Source organism: Chiloscyllium punctatum, chromosome 25, assembly GCF_047496795.1.
Source record: "Chiloscyllium punctatum isolate Juve2018m chromosome 25, sChiPun1.3, whole genome shotgun sequence".
Classification (NCBI taxonomy): Eukaryota; Metazoa; Chordata; class Chondrichthyes; order Orectolobiformes; family Hemiscylliidae; genus Chiloscyllium; species Chiloscyllium punctatum.
The window spans coordinates 44169058-44185772 of NC_092763.1; the positions used below are offsets into that span (position 1 = coordinate 44169058).

Genomic DNA, 16715 nt, shown 5'->3' on the forward strand with positions numbered 1-16715 from the left:
AGACACTGACGTATTCACATCTATACCCATGTAATAATCTTGGAGCAAATAGCACTTCTCGACGCATGGTCTGAGATACGTCAACTCTGTAGTATCACCGACACTTCCGAATACGTGTTTTGCCGCGCTGCCCCTTTCTGGAGGTAAATCCATAAAACAAAGGCCCCAGCAGCTGCTACAGGATTAATATGTCTGAGAAGACGATCCTCATCTTTTACACTGCACCTCCCCCACAGAATCAATCCAAAAACATACGCACCTTTCAGAGCGTCAGTAAAGCTGCGGCTATTGTGGAAGTGTCCGCAAGTTTGAAACACAATGGTACACCAGCATGGGATAATGAAGAGATTCGCACATCAGTCCAGATTGAGTTCCCAGGTTTTGCGATCACTTCCTCTTCCCTCCCCCCCCCGCCTGCAGGATGATGGAATTTGAGCTGCTCGAAGGAGGATAAAAGCGTGCTGTTTGCGAATTTGCCCTGGCTCAGCTTTGACCTGCCCTGCCTGAGCCTGCAGTGACGCAACCACTTCTCAAGCAGAGCTTAAAGGACTTCGCCTGATCACAGCTTTTGCTCAAAAACAGACATGAAGCTCGATGATCAACTTCTGGCCTCCTGGAGTGATCAGTTCGTAAATGAAGTAGTCCCTCTACTTAATCTGACTCGTTAAAATCTTTCTCAGTGTATAGGTGAAGCGAACAAGGCGAGGTCAAAAGAGTGAATCATTAACCTTGCTGCTTAGTGAAGCTTAAACCGGTTTGTGAAAATCAAAAGAGTGGGACACAACCTGGTTTGACGCAACCAGCCAATGAAGACCACGCCATGTGGTTTATTATCATAACTAGTCCCGCCTCTGGCACAGCGTGAGTCAGTCTCTGTCTCCCTATGTCTCAAAGCGAACACAATTCACTGTGGCTGCACATCAAATTGACGCATACAATTTAAACTTTTGCATGGATACCTTAGGTCCCCTTAGAACACAAAGGAATATCCCAACCTGCTACGAGCATAACTGTGATGTGAAAGCACATAGAGAAGTGTATTCCCAGATGATTCATTTGAACACAGGTGTTAATGACTATACTTTCAAAAACATTTAAATTGGATTTCTTATAATTTAAGAATCGCCCAAAAAATGCAACTTCATCACGGTAGTTCAGCGTGGATTCAAAATAAAATAGCGTGAGACAGCAGTTTCCCCAGGGCTCTTAGACCTTTGTGCTCTGGAATCAGGCCAGTAAACATTGAGTTACACTGCTGCTTTTGTGTTGCTGCAAAGCAGAACTAAGCAAAGCTGGTGGAAAAACTTCACACGTCTTTCAAGCTTCAGCTGGAGATTTTCTTGAAATTGACTCATATATTGTTCCATACATTAATCCTATCATTGTAGATGGACAAAAGAGATAATTTAAACCCTATGCACGCAGTGGATACCTTATCAAGGCATTTAAAAATTGCCCATGAGACAAACATGCTGGTTTCTAACAATATCTGAACAGTTCAGAAATACACCTGCTGGAAGTCAAAGGGAGCTTTTCAAAATGCTTAAATCAAACTTTGATGATTCTATTGAGGGCTGACTAAAATTTTAAATATGCACTTGAGTGTGAAAGCCATTGGGACTATCATGCTAACCCAGGAGAAAGAGCAATTGTGTTCTGCAAAGCACAAAAAGGCAAATCCTTTCGCTTTTCAAAAAAACAACTTTAATTGTAGCATTAGGAGCAGCCTCTGGTTACCACATGTAAGGTTTTCGAATTCCCTGGTCCTTCACATATACTCAACATACCAGAGAATCATTCTTTCCCCAGAGGCCACTTCTTTCTTGCCATTATTATATCTCTACCATTCACTATGTGTTGTTTCCTGCCAGGTTTGGGCAGGAAACTCATCAATGCATGCAGATGAGGCTTGTGAGCTTAAATTTTCCATGCCTCAAACATCTACAGACAATTTGCCACTCACCTTAATTGTTCCTACTCAACTTACTAGGCGGAAGTGGGTATACTGCAGATGTTGGAAATTAGAGCCAAGATTAGAGTGGTGCTGGAAAAGCACCGGGCTTCATTAGGTCTTTTTCCTGAAATGTCGATTTTCCTGCTCCTTGGATGCTGCCTGACCTGCTGTGCTTTTCCAGCACCACTCTAATCTTGACCCTACTCAATTTACACTTTGTGTTGAAGTCAGAACTAGAATTCATAACAAAAACACAACTGATCTGACCCATAATAATGTTTATATTCCACAATTGCTTCTTCCCACTCAGTTACTTTATCATTTCTATTTTGTTCTCCTCTATATATCTATCAAGTCTTCTCTTAAATGCACATGTGATTTTCACAAGCACATTTCATGAACTTTTAATTATAATGTGCTTCTTTCTAAAAATGAGACACAGTGGCATTCATCTTTTAGTTGTAATTTGAGTGGCTATTTGAAGTGGAATTTTGGATTGTCACCCCCATAGTCAGAGAACTTCAATTGGAAAGACTAAAGAGAAACAAATAACAAGAATCTAGATTAGAGTGGTGCTGGAAAAGCACAGCAGGTCTGGCAGCATCCGAGGAGCAGGAAAATCGACGTTTCGGGCAAAACCCTTCATCAGGAAAAAGAATCTGACAACCCAACCCCTCTCAGCAGCAGCAAACACATTTTATCTTTTGGCCTTATTGGGATCTATGGATAAAAAAAAGGTATAAAATTAAATTCAGCCCTGGTCTGGGTGTTTAGTGGCCCAGTATATGCTGTGAAGGTCACAATTTTACATCAGCTATTAAATACTTCTACATTACAGGTAAAGAAAGGAAAAATACATTATTTCTCTCTGAGCCCTGGCAACCAGCCACTGTCAAAAGGAACCAGGGAAAAAATGTCAATCAACTAGCAAAGCTTAGAATCTTGCAATCAGTTATTCAATTACCAACAATGACTGTAATAGCCACAATGATCTATCTGTGTTAAATTAATGATTCAAAGGTTGATCCACATATATATATATTTAACTTCTTTGTTTTATTTTGGACTCATTTCTCAGTCCTAATGTATATTATGAGTGTTGCATTATGATATTTTATCACATTTAGTAATGAATAAACTTATTCGTTTGTTAATTCAAAAAAGCTGGACAATTTGGCTCAATTTAGAATTAAATTCTTTGGTTTGGGAGAAAAGTATCCTCAACGAAAGCAGGTGAGTAAAAGAAGGGGAGGCCAATACACCCGTCATCAGTATATAACCCAGGAACTTGGAAAATAGACCAATAAGTAGAATGGGCCTTTTGGCCCTGCATGTCTGTGCCAACCATGATGCTATTCTAATCACATCTGCTGCAAATGGTCCATATCTCTCTATTCTCTGTGTATTGATGTGTCTGTCTAAATGCCTCAAATTTTGCTAATAATTCTGCTTCTACCACATCCCCTGGCAGTACCACCCACAGTGCAAAAAAACCTTCCGCATATATCTCCTTTAAACTTCTACCTCTCACCCTAAACCACCCCACCAGTATTTGACATTTCCAACCAGTGAAAGAAACTCTGACTATCCATCCTATTCATTCCTCTCATAATTTTATATCTGTCAGGTCACCCCTCAGCCCCCAATGCTCTAGCAAAAACAATTCATGTTCGTCCAACTTCTCCTTATAGCTAATACACTCCAATCCAGGTAACATCCGGGTAAATCTCTTCTACACCCTCTCCAAAGCCTCTACTTCCTTCCTATAGTACAGTGATCAGTGCATACTTTCTATAGTGCAGTGTGCACAGTACTTCAAATATGGCCTGACTATAGTTTTGCAACATTGCTTATCAACTTTTATACTCGATACTCTGACAGATGAAGACAAGCATGCCATATGTCTTCCTTACCAGCTTATCCACTTTCAGGGAGCTAGGATTTGGAGCCTGAAAATCCCTCAGTATATCAGTGCTTCTCTGGGTTTGGCCATTTACAATATACTTTTCATTTGTACTTGGCCTCACATTTGTTTGAATTAGCTCCATCTGCCATTTCTCTGCCCAACTTTCCAACTGATATATATCCTATGATAACCTATTCCCTATACAAAACTCCACCAATTTTCATATCACCTGCAAACTTAATTGTCAAACTATTGACATTTTCATCCAAATCATTTATATATATTACAAACAAATGAGATCCCAGCACTTATCTTTTTGGAACATGACTGGTCGTAGACCTCAATTTAGAAAAAAAAACCCTCCCCAACTACACATTGTCTTATATGGCCAAGCCAATTTTGTATCCAACTTGCCAACTCACCGTAGGTTCCATGCAATTTGATCTTCTGACTAGCTACCATGAGGGACCTTGTTAAATGCCTTAGTAAAGTCCTTGTAGACAACAGCCATCGCCTTACCTTCATCAGTCATCTTTGTCAATTTCCAAAAGTTCTATCTGAAATTATAACAAATTGGGAAACTTTGCCCAGGAGCTGGCCATATCATGCCATCTGTTTCAAGCACCTCATGCGGCAGCCAGTTTCACATTCTACCACTTTGCACAGAGCAAATGTTCTATTAATTATTTATTTCAACGGTTAGTCTCCTTCACCAGTGTAAACAGTTGCTTCACATTCATTCAATAGAACCCATTCATAATGTTAAAAAAAACTGAGGTGTGCGATTAATCTTCCAGAGGAAAAAATCCTTGGCTTGATATGTCTTTATTCTTTCAGATCTGGCAGCATCCTTGCAAAGCTTATCTGCATTTCCTACAGTGCTTCAATGTCTCTTTTGCAGGATGGAGAACACGTGCATGCACAATGCCAAATGTCCAACTAAAGGTTATATATAAATTTAACATTACAATATTGAATTGAGGGAATAGATTGCTAAAGCAGGAATGCATTGTGAATTCTATAACTAGTATTGTAATTTTACTAGGTCTCTTTATTTTTCTTCCCAATTTAAAATAATCCCCTTCCAACTTTTATTGCAGTGGCCCAACTCAATACTACGAATTTGATTTAAAAAGAGTAACCCTCCGTTATTGCACAAATTAACACCTTAAACGCCTTTTCAACTTATGCAGTTAGGTTGTGGCAAAAATAATCTGTGTTGTACTAAGTAACACACATTTCAGAACCTGATGAGTGGAGCCAATTATGCAAGATTTAGAAATCTCTGTAGGCCTACGTGCATTTATGTTAATATATCAATCCCCCACTGGGTATTTCTTAGAGTCATAGTCAGAGTCAAACAGAAGAAGGAGGCTTATGTGTTGATGAGGCAAGATGGTTCAGATGAGGTGATGGAGAGTTACAGATCAGCTAGGAAGGATTTAAAGAGAGAGTTAAGAAGAGCAAAGAGAGGACACGAATGGTCTTTATCAAGTAGAATAAAGGAGAACCCTAAAGCTTTCTATAGGTATGTGAGGAATAAAAGGATGACTAGGGTAGGAATAGGGCCAGTCAAAGACAGAAGTGGGAAGTTGAGTGTGGATCCTGTGGAGATCGGAGAGATGCTAAACGGACATTTCTCATCAGTTTTCACTCAGGAAAAGGAGAATATTGTAGAGGAGAAGAATGAGGTACAAGATATTAGACTAGAAAGGATCGAGGTTAGTTACGAACAGGTGTTATCAATTCTAGGAGGAGTGAAAGTAGACAAGTCCCCTGGACTGGATGGGATTTATCTGAGGATTCTCTGGGAAGCTAGGGAGGAGATGGCGGAGCCTATGGCTTTGATATTTGAGTCGTCATTGTCTACAGGTTTAGTACCAGAGGACTGGAGGATTGCAAATGTTGTGCCCTTGTTCAAGAAGGGCAATAGAGATGATCCAGGTAATTATAGACCAGTGAGCCTTACTTCTGTTGTAGGAAAGGTTTTGGAAAGGATTATAAGAGATAAGATTTATAATCATCTAGCAAGCAACAATTTGATTTCAGATAGTCAACATGGTTTCGTCAAGGGCAGGTCGTGTCTCACAAACCTCATTGAGTTTTTTGAGAAGGTGACCAAGCATGTAGATGAGGGTAGGGTAGTTGACTTGGTATCTGGATGTTTCCTGATGAAGGGCTTTTGCCCGAAACATCGATTTCGAAGCTATTTGGATGCTGTCTGAACTGCTGTGCTCTTCCAGCACCACTAATCCAGAATCTGGTTTCCAGCATCTGCAGTCATTGTTTTTACCTGGTTGACTTGGTATACATGGACTTCAGTAAGCCTTTGATAATGTTCCACATGGTAGGCTGTTGGAGAAAATGCAGAGGCATGGAATTGAGGGTGATTAAGTAGTTTGGATTAGAAACTGGCTTTCTGAAAGAAGGCAGCGAGTGGTGGTTGATGGAAAATATTCAGCCTGGAGTCCAGCTACTAGTGGTGTGCCACAAGGATCTGTTTTGGGACCACTGCTGTTTGTCACTTTTAGAAATGAGTTAGATGCAGGCATAGGTGGATGGATTAGCAAGTTTGCAGATAACACTAAAGGCGGTGGAGTAGTGGACAGTTTGGAAGAATGTTACAGGTTGCAGGGGAACTTGGATAAACTGCAGAATTGGGCTGAGAGATGGCAAATGGAATTCAATGCAGCTAAATGTGAGGTGTTGCACTTTGGGAAGAATAACAGGAAGGCAGAGTACTGGGTCAATGGAAAGATTCTTGGTAGTGTGGATATGCAGAGGGATCTTGGAGTCCATATACATAGATCCCTGGAAGTTGCCACCCAGGTTGATAGTGCTGTTAAGAAGGCATATGGTGTGTTAGGTTTCATTCATAGAGGGATTGAGTTCCAGAGCCGCAGTATCATGCTGCAACTATACAAAATGCTGGTGTGGCCACACTTGGAATATTGTGTACAGTTCTGGTCCCCATACTTCAGAAGCATTGGAAAAGGTGCAGAGGTGTTTTATCAGGATGTGGCCTGGTCCGGAGGGAAGGTCTAATTAGGAAAGGCTGAGAGACTTGGGTCTGTTCTCATTGGAAAGAAGAAGGCTAAGAGGGGATTTGATAGAGACATACAAGATGATCAGAGGATTAGATAGGGTAGACAGTGAAAGTCTTTTTCCTAGGATGATGATGTCAACTTGTACGAGGGGGTATAACTACAAATTGAGGGGTGATAGATTTAAGACAGACATCATAGGCAGGTTCTTTACGCAGAGAGTGGTAAGGGCGTGGAATGCCCTACCTCCTAATGTAGTCAACTCAGCCACATTAGGGATATTTAAACAATCCTTAGACAAGCACATGGATGATGATGGGATAGTGTAGGGGGACGAGCTGAGAATAGTTCACAGGTTGGTGCAACATTGAGGGCCGTAGGGCCTGTTCTGTTATGTCTTGTTCTATGTTCTATGTTCTAAGTTACATGAACCGTGGATGACCACAGATGTTATGACCTTGGTCACAAAGAAAAAGGAAGTATTAATACGGTCTAGGAGAATGGGAACTGATGAAGCCCTTGAAGTATATAAGGAAAGTAGGAAAGAACTTAAACGAGGAAGTAGAATGGCTAAAAAGGGTCATGTAAAGCTATTCATAAATATTATTAAGGAGAATCCCAAGGCTATTTATCATATATGAAACCAGGATGGTTGCCAGGAAAAGGGTTGGCCCACTCAATGCCAAAGGGGGGAATCTATGTGTGTAGCCAGAAGAGGTAGTTAGAGATTCTAAATGAATCCTTTGTTTTGGTATTTACCAAAGAGAAGGAATTGGTGGAGCATAATCTCAGGGAAGGAGGTGTCAAATGTTTAAGCCAAGTTGCTTTTAAAAAGGAAGAGATTTTGAGTGTTTTAAAAAGTATTAAGGCAGAAAAGTCCCCAGGTTCTGATGGGATCCATCCCAGAATACTGTGGGAGGCAAGAGAACAAATTGCTGGAGCACTGACAGACATCTTTGCACCCTCCTTGGCCACAGGTGAGGTCCTGGAGGACTGCAGAATAGCCAATGTTGTCCCATTGTTTAAGAAGGATAGCTGGGATAATTCAAGAAATTACAGGTCTTTGAGCCTCACGTTGGCAGTAGAGAAATTATTGGAAAAGATTCTTAGGCTAGAGATCCATATGCTTTTAGAAGCAAATGCATTTATTAGCAATATAGAGCATAGTTTTGTGCATGAGAGGCCATGCCTCATTAACTTGATCCAGTTTTTGAGGAGGCGACATAGATGATTGATGTTATCTAAATGGACTTTAGTGAAGCCATTGACAAGGTCCCTCATACAAGACTGGTACAAAAAGTGAAGTCACATGGTGGGGTAAGCTGGCAAGATGAATAAAGAACTGGCTTAGTCCTAGGAGACAGGGGGTAGTGGTGGAAAGGTGCTTTTCAGAATGGAAGATTGTGACTTGTGGTGTTCCACAGAGATCAGTGCTGGGACCTCTGTTGTTCCTGGTCTACATAAATGATTTGGAGGAAAACATGGCTGTTAGTTTGTGTAGTAAGTTTGCTGACTATAGGCTTTTTCCCAGGGTGGAGTGGTCAATTCCTAGGTGACATAGATTCAAGGTTGGGGTGGGCAGGTGGGAACGGATATTTAAAAGAGATGTGTGAGACAACTTTTCACACGAAGGTTGTTGAGTACCTGGAACACGCTGCCAGAGGTGGTGTTGGAAGCAGACACAATAGCATTTAAGAAGCACCTGGGCAAATCCTGTAGGTGAAGACAACTTTAGTATGGAAGGGCAAAATATGTTGGCGCAGGTTTGAAGGGCCGAAGGACCTGTTCCTGTGCTGTATTGTTCTTTGTTGTTCTTATTTCTGAAGTCTTTCCCCAATTAGAAGGTGGTCCATGCCTTTATTCTATTCCATCTGCTACTTCTTTCCACTCTCTTAGTCTGTCCAGGTCCTTCTGCTACCTCTCCACTTCCTCAACAATACTTATCCTTGCACTTATCTTTGTGTCATCTACAAACATAGTAAAAATGCCCTCAGTTCCTCTATCCAGATCAGTAATGTATGACATGAATAATCGTGGTCCCAACACTTACCCTGTGGAACGCCCCTAGTTATCAGCTGCTATCTGACAAAGATCTGTTTACCCCACTCTCTGCCTTCTACCAGTCAGCAAATCCTCTAGCCATGTCAGTAACCCTTGCCCTTTACACCATGGACTTTCATCTTATTTAGCAGCCTCCTGTGCGGCACCTTGTCAACGGCCTTCAGGAAATCCAAATAGATCAAGTCCACTGGCTCTGCTTCATCTAACTTGCTCATTACCTCCTCAAATATTTGAACAGATTTGTCAGAAATGACATCACCGTGACAAATCTATGCTGACTCAGCCCTATTTTGCCATGTACATCCAAGTACTTCACAATGTCATTCTTAGTAACAGACTCAAACTTTACCATGACTGAGTTCATAGGTTATAGTTAATCTGGACTGGGTGATATATCCACCTTCAAACCTTTCAGCCTCCCTAGCATCTTCTCCTTTGTGATAGCCACTATACTCTCCTCTGATCCCAACTTTCTTAAAGTTCTACTCTACTGCTGGTGTCTTCCATCATGAAAACTGACACAAAGTACCTTTTCGGTTCCTCTGCCATTTCTTTCTTCCCCATTACTACTTCCTCATTCTCATTTTCCATTGATCCAATGTCCACTGTTGCCTTTCTATTATTTTTTAGAAATTGAAAAGAAATTCTTGTAATTTTCTTTCATATTATTAGCTAGTTTAGTCTCAGATTTCAACTTATCTCTCACTATTGCTTTTTTATGTATCCTCTCCTTTATTTGAAGGATCCCCAGTTCTTTGGGTTCACTCTAACCTTCACCACGTGATATGCTTTTTCTTTTGCTTTCATGCTGTTCTTGACTTCTCTTCTCAGCCATGGCCACCCTATCTTCCCCTTAGTATGTTTCTTCTTTCTTGGGATGCACTTATGCTGCACCTCTCAAACTAATTCCAGAAACACCTACCATTGCTGCTCAGTCTTCCCTGTTGGACTCCCATTCCAATCAACGCTGGCCAGCAACGCCCTATGTCTTTGTTGTTACCTTTACTCAGCTGGAATAGCTCACTGCCTTTATTCCTGATGAAGGGCTTTTGCCTGAAACGTCGATTTCACTGCTCGTTGGATGCTGCCTGAACTGCTGTGCTCTTCCAGCACCACTGATCCAGTATCTGGAATATCATTGTATCTGATTCCAGCTTCTCCCTCTCAAACTGCAGGGTGCATTCTATCATATTATGGTCACTGCCCACTAGGGATTCCTTTACCATAAAACTCCCTAATCAAGACTGTCGCATTATACATCACCAAATCCAGAATACCTGTTCCCAACTGGGCTCTATCATGAGCTGCTCTGAAAACCCATTCTGTAGATGTTCCACAAATTCTTTTTCTTAAGATCCGCTACACCCTGATTCTCTCAGTCTACCTGCATATTGAAGTCTCCTAAGATTATTGTAATAGTACCTTTATTAAATGCCTTTTTAATCTCTGATTTATTTTCTTCCCAACATCCAAACTACTGCTTGGAGGTCTATACACAATTCCGATCAGGATCTTTGCAGTTCCTCGATTCTACCCACACAGCTTCTACAACTCCCGACTCTGTATCAATTCTTTGCTATCAATTTAATTTCATTTCTTACTAACAAGAAAACCCCAATCACTCTGCATATCTGCCTGCCCTTTCAATAGGATGTGTCTCCTTGGATGTCTAGTTCCTAGCCCTGATCCCCTTGCAGCTACGTCTCTGTGATACCCTAAAGATTGTACCTGTCAATTTCAATCTAAGCAGTACAAATTGGAAATCTGAAAGAACTAAAAACAATGACATTGCCCATCCCAAACCCTTTTGAAAGTTTTAAAATATTGAGTAAGGTGTCCAGTTAGGTCCAGTCTATTGATTATTTTCCATTTAGCTTTTTATAAGGCAAAATGAGCTTCAATGCTTATCTTTGTAGCATAACCTTCAAGAGTAAAATTAAACATGGTAATTAGCACCTTCAGGAAAGTTTTCCAACTGAGTATATTCACATGGAGCAAATGTTTGATAGAGGGACAACAGACTACAATTCTAAACCTCATTGCAAAGTTTCAAAAATTTGTTAGCGTCTTGCAAGTATCCAGTGCCACTTGAACAGCAAGGAGTTGGAGATCTGGAAAAAAAACTAAAAAAACTGCTGTTTGATAACCCTATGCCCACACCCATTATGGTGATAAGTGATGAGCTCTTCAATTATAAATTAACATCCATCCGTTAAAACCCAACATACACTGAATCAAATAATTATATGTTTAAAATTGTTTGAGATTTAGTGAATATAAAGGTTATGAGCTCTTTAGAAATTTAATCTAAAAGTTTAGGTCAACAGGTTAAGCTAATGATGAATTTTATTGATTAATTTGCTTACCAGACTGATTCTGAGGTAATTTCTTTGGCAGCACACAAACATGGAAATATTTTGCTTCTCCCAAATTCCCAATAGAAACAATTGGGTGGCCCAGTGACTCAGTGGTTAGCACAACTGTCTCACGGGACCTGGGATCGATTCCAGCCTTGGGTGATTGTTTGTATGTTCTCCCTGTATTTGCATGGGTTTCCTTCCACAGTCCAAAGATGTGCAGGTCAGGTGAATCGCCCATAATGTTGAGGGATGTGTAGGCTAGGTTCATTCGTCAGGGGAAATGTAGAATAATAGGGTTGGGGTGGGATACTCTTTGGAGGCTTGATGTGGACTTTTGGGCCAAATGGCCTGTTTCTACACTGTAAGGATTCTATAATTCAATCTGCACCACAAGCTCACTTGCCTTGTTTTGTACTATATTGCATGCATTTAAGTACAATACCCTTAGTCCTGTGTTATCTGTCCCCTTTCTCATAGTTGTCATAGAATCCTTACAGTATAGATCGACGCCATTCAACCCATCAGGTCTACGCTGATCCTCTGAAAAGTATCCCATCTAGACCCATCTTCCTATGCTATCCCTGTAACCCAACATTCACCATGGCTTATCCATCTAGCTTACATATCTTTGGACTGTGGGTGGAAACCAGAGCATTTGGCAGAAGCCCACGGTGACACGGAGAATATGCCAACTCCATAGACAGACAATCAACCAAGGTTGGAATCGAACCCAAATTCCTAATGCTAATCACTGAGCCACTAGGCCACTTTTGTCCACTTATTTGCTGTGCCTCAAGTTAGATTCCATACTCTCTGCTGAGCCCTCCCCTCCTTTAACCTTATCCATAATTTACCATGCAACCTCCTCACTTCTGACTTTATGATGGAGGGAAAGTCATTGATGTCCTGGAACTGAGATGACTGATCACTAACAACCACAATGATCTTCCTTTGTGCTAAGTATGATTCCAAATAGTGGGGAGCTTTTTCAATGATTCCCATTGACTCTTATTTCACTTGGACTCCTTGATGCCAAAACTCAGTCAAATGTGACCATGGTGCTAAAGGCAATCACCTCTAGAATTCAGCTCTTTTGTCCATGTTTAGACCAAGTAGTTTTCAACATGACTCAGAAATTGCATACTATAAATCAAAGACATCAGCACAGTCCTCATTCAGCAGGAACCATGATGTTCCACAGTGTATTTGATCATGTCTCTGTATGTATTCTCACACCCATCACACTTCTATCAAGTATTGTTCAAATCTTTTTCAATATGCTGAATTTTAACTACATTAGGTGCTTTACCTGGGAACATTTTCCATACATTCACTCTGTGATAAGTGAAAATAATTAATTCCAAGGGCTTTTTTTTAAACCAGAAGTTAATGTTTATGCAGTTTAACTTATTTCAGACAAATACCAATGTAAAGATGACACATGGGGTAAGAAGATAGTATAAATGCAAACGACAGAATTTACTGATTCTGTGTCTTGTACTGATTCTGTGTCTTGTTTCTAGGGTTGAATGATGTAATCTTCTGAGTATAGAGATAGGAGTGATGAGGAGATGCCGGTATTAGACCTGGGCTGGACAATGGCAAAAATTACACAACACCAGGTTATAGTCCACCAGGGTTATTTGGAAGCACTAGCTTTCAGAGCACTTCCACTTCATCAAGCAGCTACCTGACAAAGGATCAGTGCTCCAAAAGCTAATACTTCCAATAAACCTGCTGGACTATAACCTGGTGTTGTGTGATTTCTAACTTAGTTATAGGAGGGCAGAGAAGATGAATTGATGGATGGACAGGTGGCTTTCGATTGCTGGGACTTTGGAATCAGTTCTGAACAGGACTTGTGATACAGTGATTTGCATTGAAACTAAACTGATTTATTACTTTTATTGAGGAGCATTTAAACCCTTAAGCAGGGAGAGGAGGACCTGGCGGTGATACTAGAGAGGAAAACTAATGTGCACAAAGCATTGGGGGAGATAGATTACACTGGAATATTAATTATTAAGTTATTCATGACATCAGGGTAAGAGATAATTCAATATAATCAGGTCTGAATTAGGCTTACCATACGGGTATGTGAATGCTGGGAATGTGGTAAATAACGTTGATGATCTACAGGTGCATTAGCCATGTGGAGATATTTTGTTGTAATGAAAGCAGAGATCTGATTTAGAAAAGGACAGGACTGGATATTAAATATTGCTGAACAAGTGTTCAAGAAAAATAAGAAGAGGTGTAATAGATGAGCTGTAGTAGCATTGCTTAAACAGAATAGTTCAGTGTTCAAGAGATAAAATATCCTTGAGAGAATCAAGGCCAGAATCTATTTGGTTGCAGCCGTAAGACAATGGAGACACTGGTACACAACTGGGTATATTCTATAGGTAGGCGAGAAATGGAAGATGACATTTTTAAAGAAATTACAGAGATGTGCAATATATAGAATAGTTAAAATAGAGAACTTTAATTATCCTCATATAGATTTCGCTAACAACAGTGTAAAGTTAAAAATCTCAGAACGCCAGATTATAGTCCAATTGGTTTATTTGGAAGCACTAGTTTTCAGAGTGCTGCCCTTTCATCAGATAGCTGTGAAGCAGGATCATAAGACACATAATTTATAGCAAACCTTTACAATTGAAACAATATAAAGAAAAAACCTAGATTGCTGTCTTTTAGAATTGGTTGCAGGTTTTGGTTTGAAAATATGTAAATTCCAGAACATCTTTTAAGTCACATTTTCAAGATAACGTAAGGTTTTATACAAAAACATTGACATCTTAGCTCAGACAATGCATTGAAGGTATGAGGTTAGAGTCTGTCTGTATCCCAATCTTGAGTCAGACTGATTCTATTTCCAAAGTAGGAACTTAAAAAATGTTACATGGATTGATTGCCTGCAGGTTGTATGCTTTTTAGGCAAAATAGAATGTATCTGCAAATACAATTCTGCAAATGCAAATTCACGCCATAGACTTATATGTGTGTGTGGGGGGATGCATGAGAGAGAGAGAGAGAGAGAGAGGGGGAGAGAGAGACGGAGAGAGTGCACATGTGAGTGTGAGTGAGAGTGTGTATTTGCATGTGTGCATGCTTAGTAGACTGTGTGCATGAGTGTGCATGGGTGTGAGTGTGGGGCGTGTACATGTATGAGAGAGGGTCTGTGTGTGTGTGTGTGTGTCTATATAGTGTATTGGGTTCACCTGTAATGTGACATGAACCAAAAGGTCCCGGTTGTGACCATCCTCATGTGTATGGAGCTTGACTATCAGCCTCTGCTTGGCCACTCTGTGTCTTCCGAAGTCCACCTTGGAGGATGGTCACCCGAGCATCTGAGGCCTAATGTCCCCGACTGCTGAAGCATTCTCCAACTGGGAGGGAACATCCCTGTCTGGTGACTGTTGTGTGGTGTCCATTCATCCGCTGTTGTAGCATCAGCTTGGTCTCCCATTGTACCAGGCCTCAGGGCATCCTTGCCTGCAGCGTATGAAATAGACAACACTGGCCAAGTCACGAGTACCTGCCGCATACATAGTGGGTGGTGTCCCCATGAGTAATGGTGGTATCCATGTCGACACTCTGACACATCTTGCAATTGTTGCCATGACAGGGTTGTACGACGTTGTGCTTATGTTAACATGAAGGCTGAGCAGTTTGCTGCGAACAACGGTCTGTTTAAGGTTTGGTGGTTGTTTAAAGGCGAGAAATGGAGACATGGGAAGGTCTTGGCAACACATCGATAATGTGTTGCAGGCTGCAAAGAACATGGCACAGTTTCTCTGCTCCCGGGAAGTACATGACAATGAAGGGTACCCTATCAGTTGCATCCCGTGTCTGTCTCCTCAGAAGGTCATTATGGTTTCTTGCTGTGGCACGTCGGAACTGGTGATCAATGAGTTGAGCATCGTATCCTGTTCTTACGAGGACATCCTTGAGCACCTTCAGGTGTCCATTGCATGACCTCAATCAGGACTTTGGGTTCATGTCACATTACAGGTGACCCCACTATATTATACACTCTCGCGCGCACGTACGTACACACACACACACATACACACACATACACTCTTGCACAGGCTTATACGCCATCACACTCACGCTCACACTCAACCAAGCATGCCTACAGACAAATACACACTCTCTCACGTGCACTCACACACTCACTCACTCTTTCTTTCTCATGCATGCACACACACATTTGGGATGAATTTGCATTTGCAGAATTATATTTGCAGACATATTCTATTTTGCCCAAAAATTATACAATCTGAAGGCAGTCAATCCATGCAACATTTTATAAACTGCTGCTTTGGATTTAGAACCAGTCTGACTCAAGATTGGGATACAGACAGACTCTAATCTCACATGTTTAATGCATTGTCACTTTTTTTATATATAACCTTATGTTATCACAAGAATGTGACTTTAAGAACCAAAACCTGCAATCCATTCTAAAAGGTAAAAGACTTAACAGCAATCGATTGTATATACTCGAGTAATAGTCGATCTCATGTAAAAATCGACCCCCTATTTTTGGCCAAATAATCTGGAATGTTCCATATATCTCATGTAAAAGTCAACCCTAGTTCATCACAGACAACAGATTGATGTTTATGAGTCAGTGTGACGGCTGTCAAGTTCCACTCCGGCTTTCCAGTCTGCCGGTTGTTCTGCTCTGTTCCCGGTCTTCCAGTCCGCTGGCTGTTGTGTTCTGCTCCAGATTTCCAGAATTTCCATAATTCAATACCACCCCCCCCTTTGCTCATTTACAGATCAGTTGGGCCTCTGCTAATGATACAGTATGAATTTTGACGGGCATGAATTTCAGTAAGTAGTATCCATGTAATAGTCGACCCCATAGATTTAGTCAAAAAATTTGATTATTACTCAAGTTTATATGGTGGGTTTGTTCAATATATTGTTTCAGTTGCATGACACTGTAATCTTTGCTATAAGTTATGCGTCTTACTATCCTGCTCCATGGGCTACTGATGAAAGAGCAGCGCTCAGAAAACTAGTACTTCCAAATAAACCTGTTGGACTATAACCTGGGGTTGTGTGATTTTTAACTTTGTCCACCTCTGTCCAACACCGGCACCTTCACATCAACAGTATAAAGGGCATAGTGGAGGAAGAGTTGCAAGGATGTGTTCAGGAGAACGTTCTGAATTAGTGTTTTGAACTAACAGAGAAGGAAGTATTGCTTGGCTTAGTTTTAGGGAATAAGGTTGATTAAGTTGATCAAGTGTCAGTTAGGAAGTATGTTTATGATAGTAAACATAGTACCAAGGTTTAGGTTAACAATGGAAAAAGATATGGAGCAATTATTAATTGGGATGAGCCAATTTCAATGGAGTAAGAACAGATGT

The 16715-nt window shown here is 40.8% G+C and overlaps 1 protein-coding gene across 12 annotated transcripts in view; it reads right to left on the reverse strand.

Moving 5' to 3' along the window:
• Window positions 1–16715, reverse strand: part of dlg3 (discs, large homolog 3 (Drosophila)) — a 534760-nt gene that overhangs the window by 73553 nt on the left and 444492 nt on the right. Inside the window, exon 1 of one of the 12 annotated variants that reach the window (XM_072595186.1) lies at window positions 260–775. The exons of the other annotated variants lie outside the window; for them this stretch is intronic. The gene's annotated coding sequence lies outside the window, so the exon portion shown is untranslated. Of the gene's footprint in view, window positions 1–259; window positions 776–16715 lie in introns of those variants that run through there. 12 annotated transcript variants of the gene reach the window in all.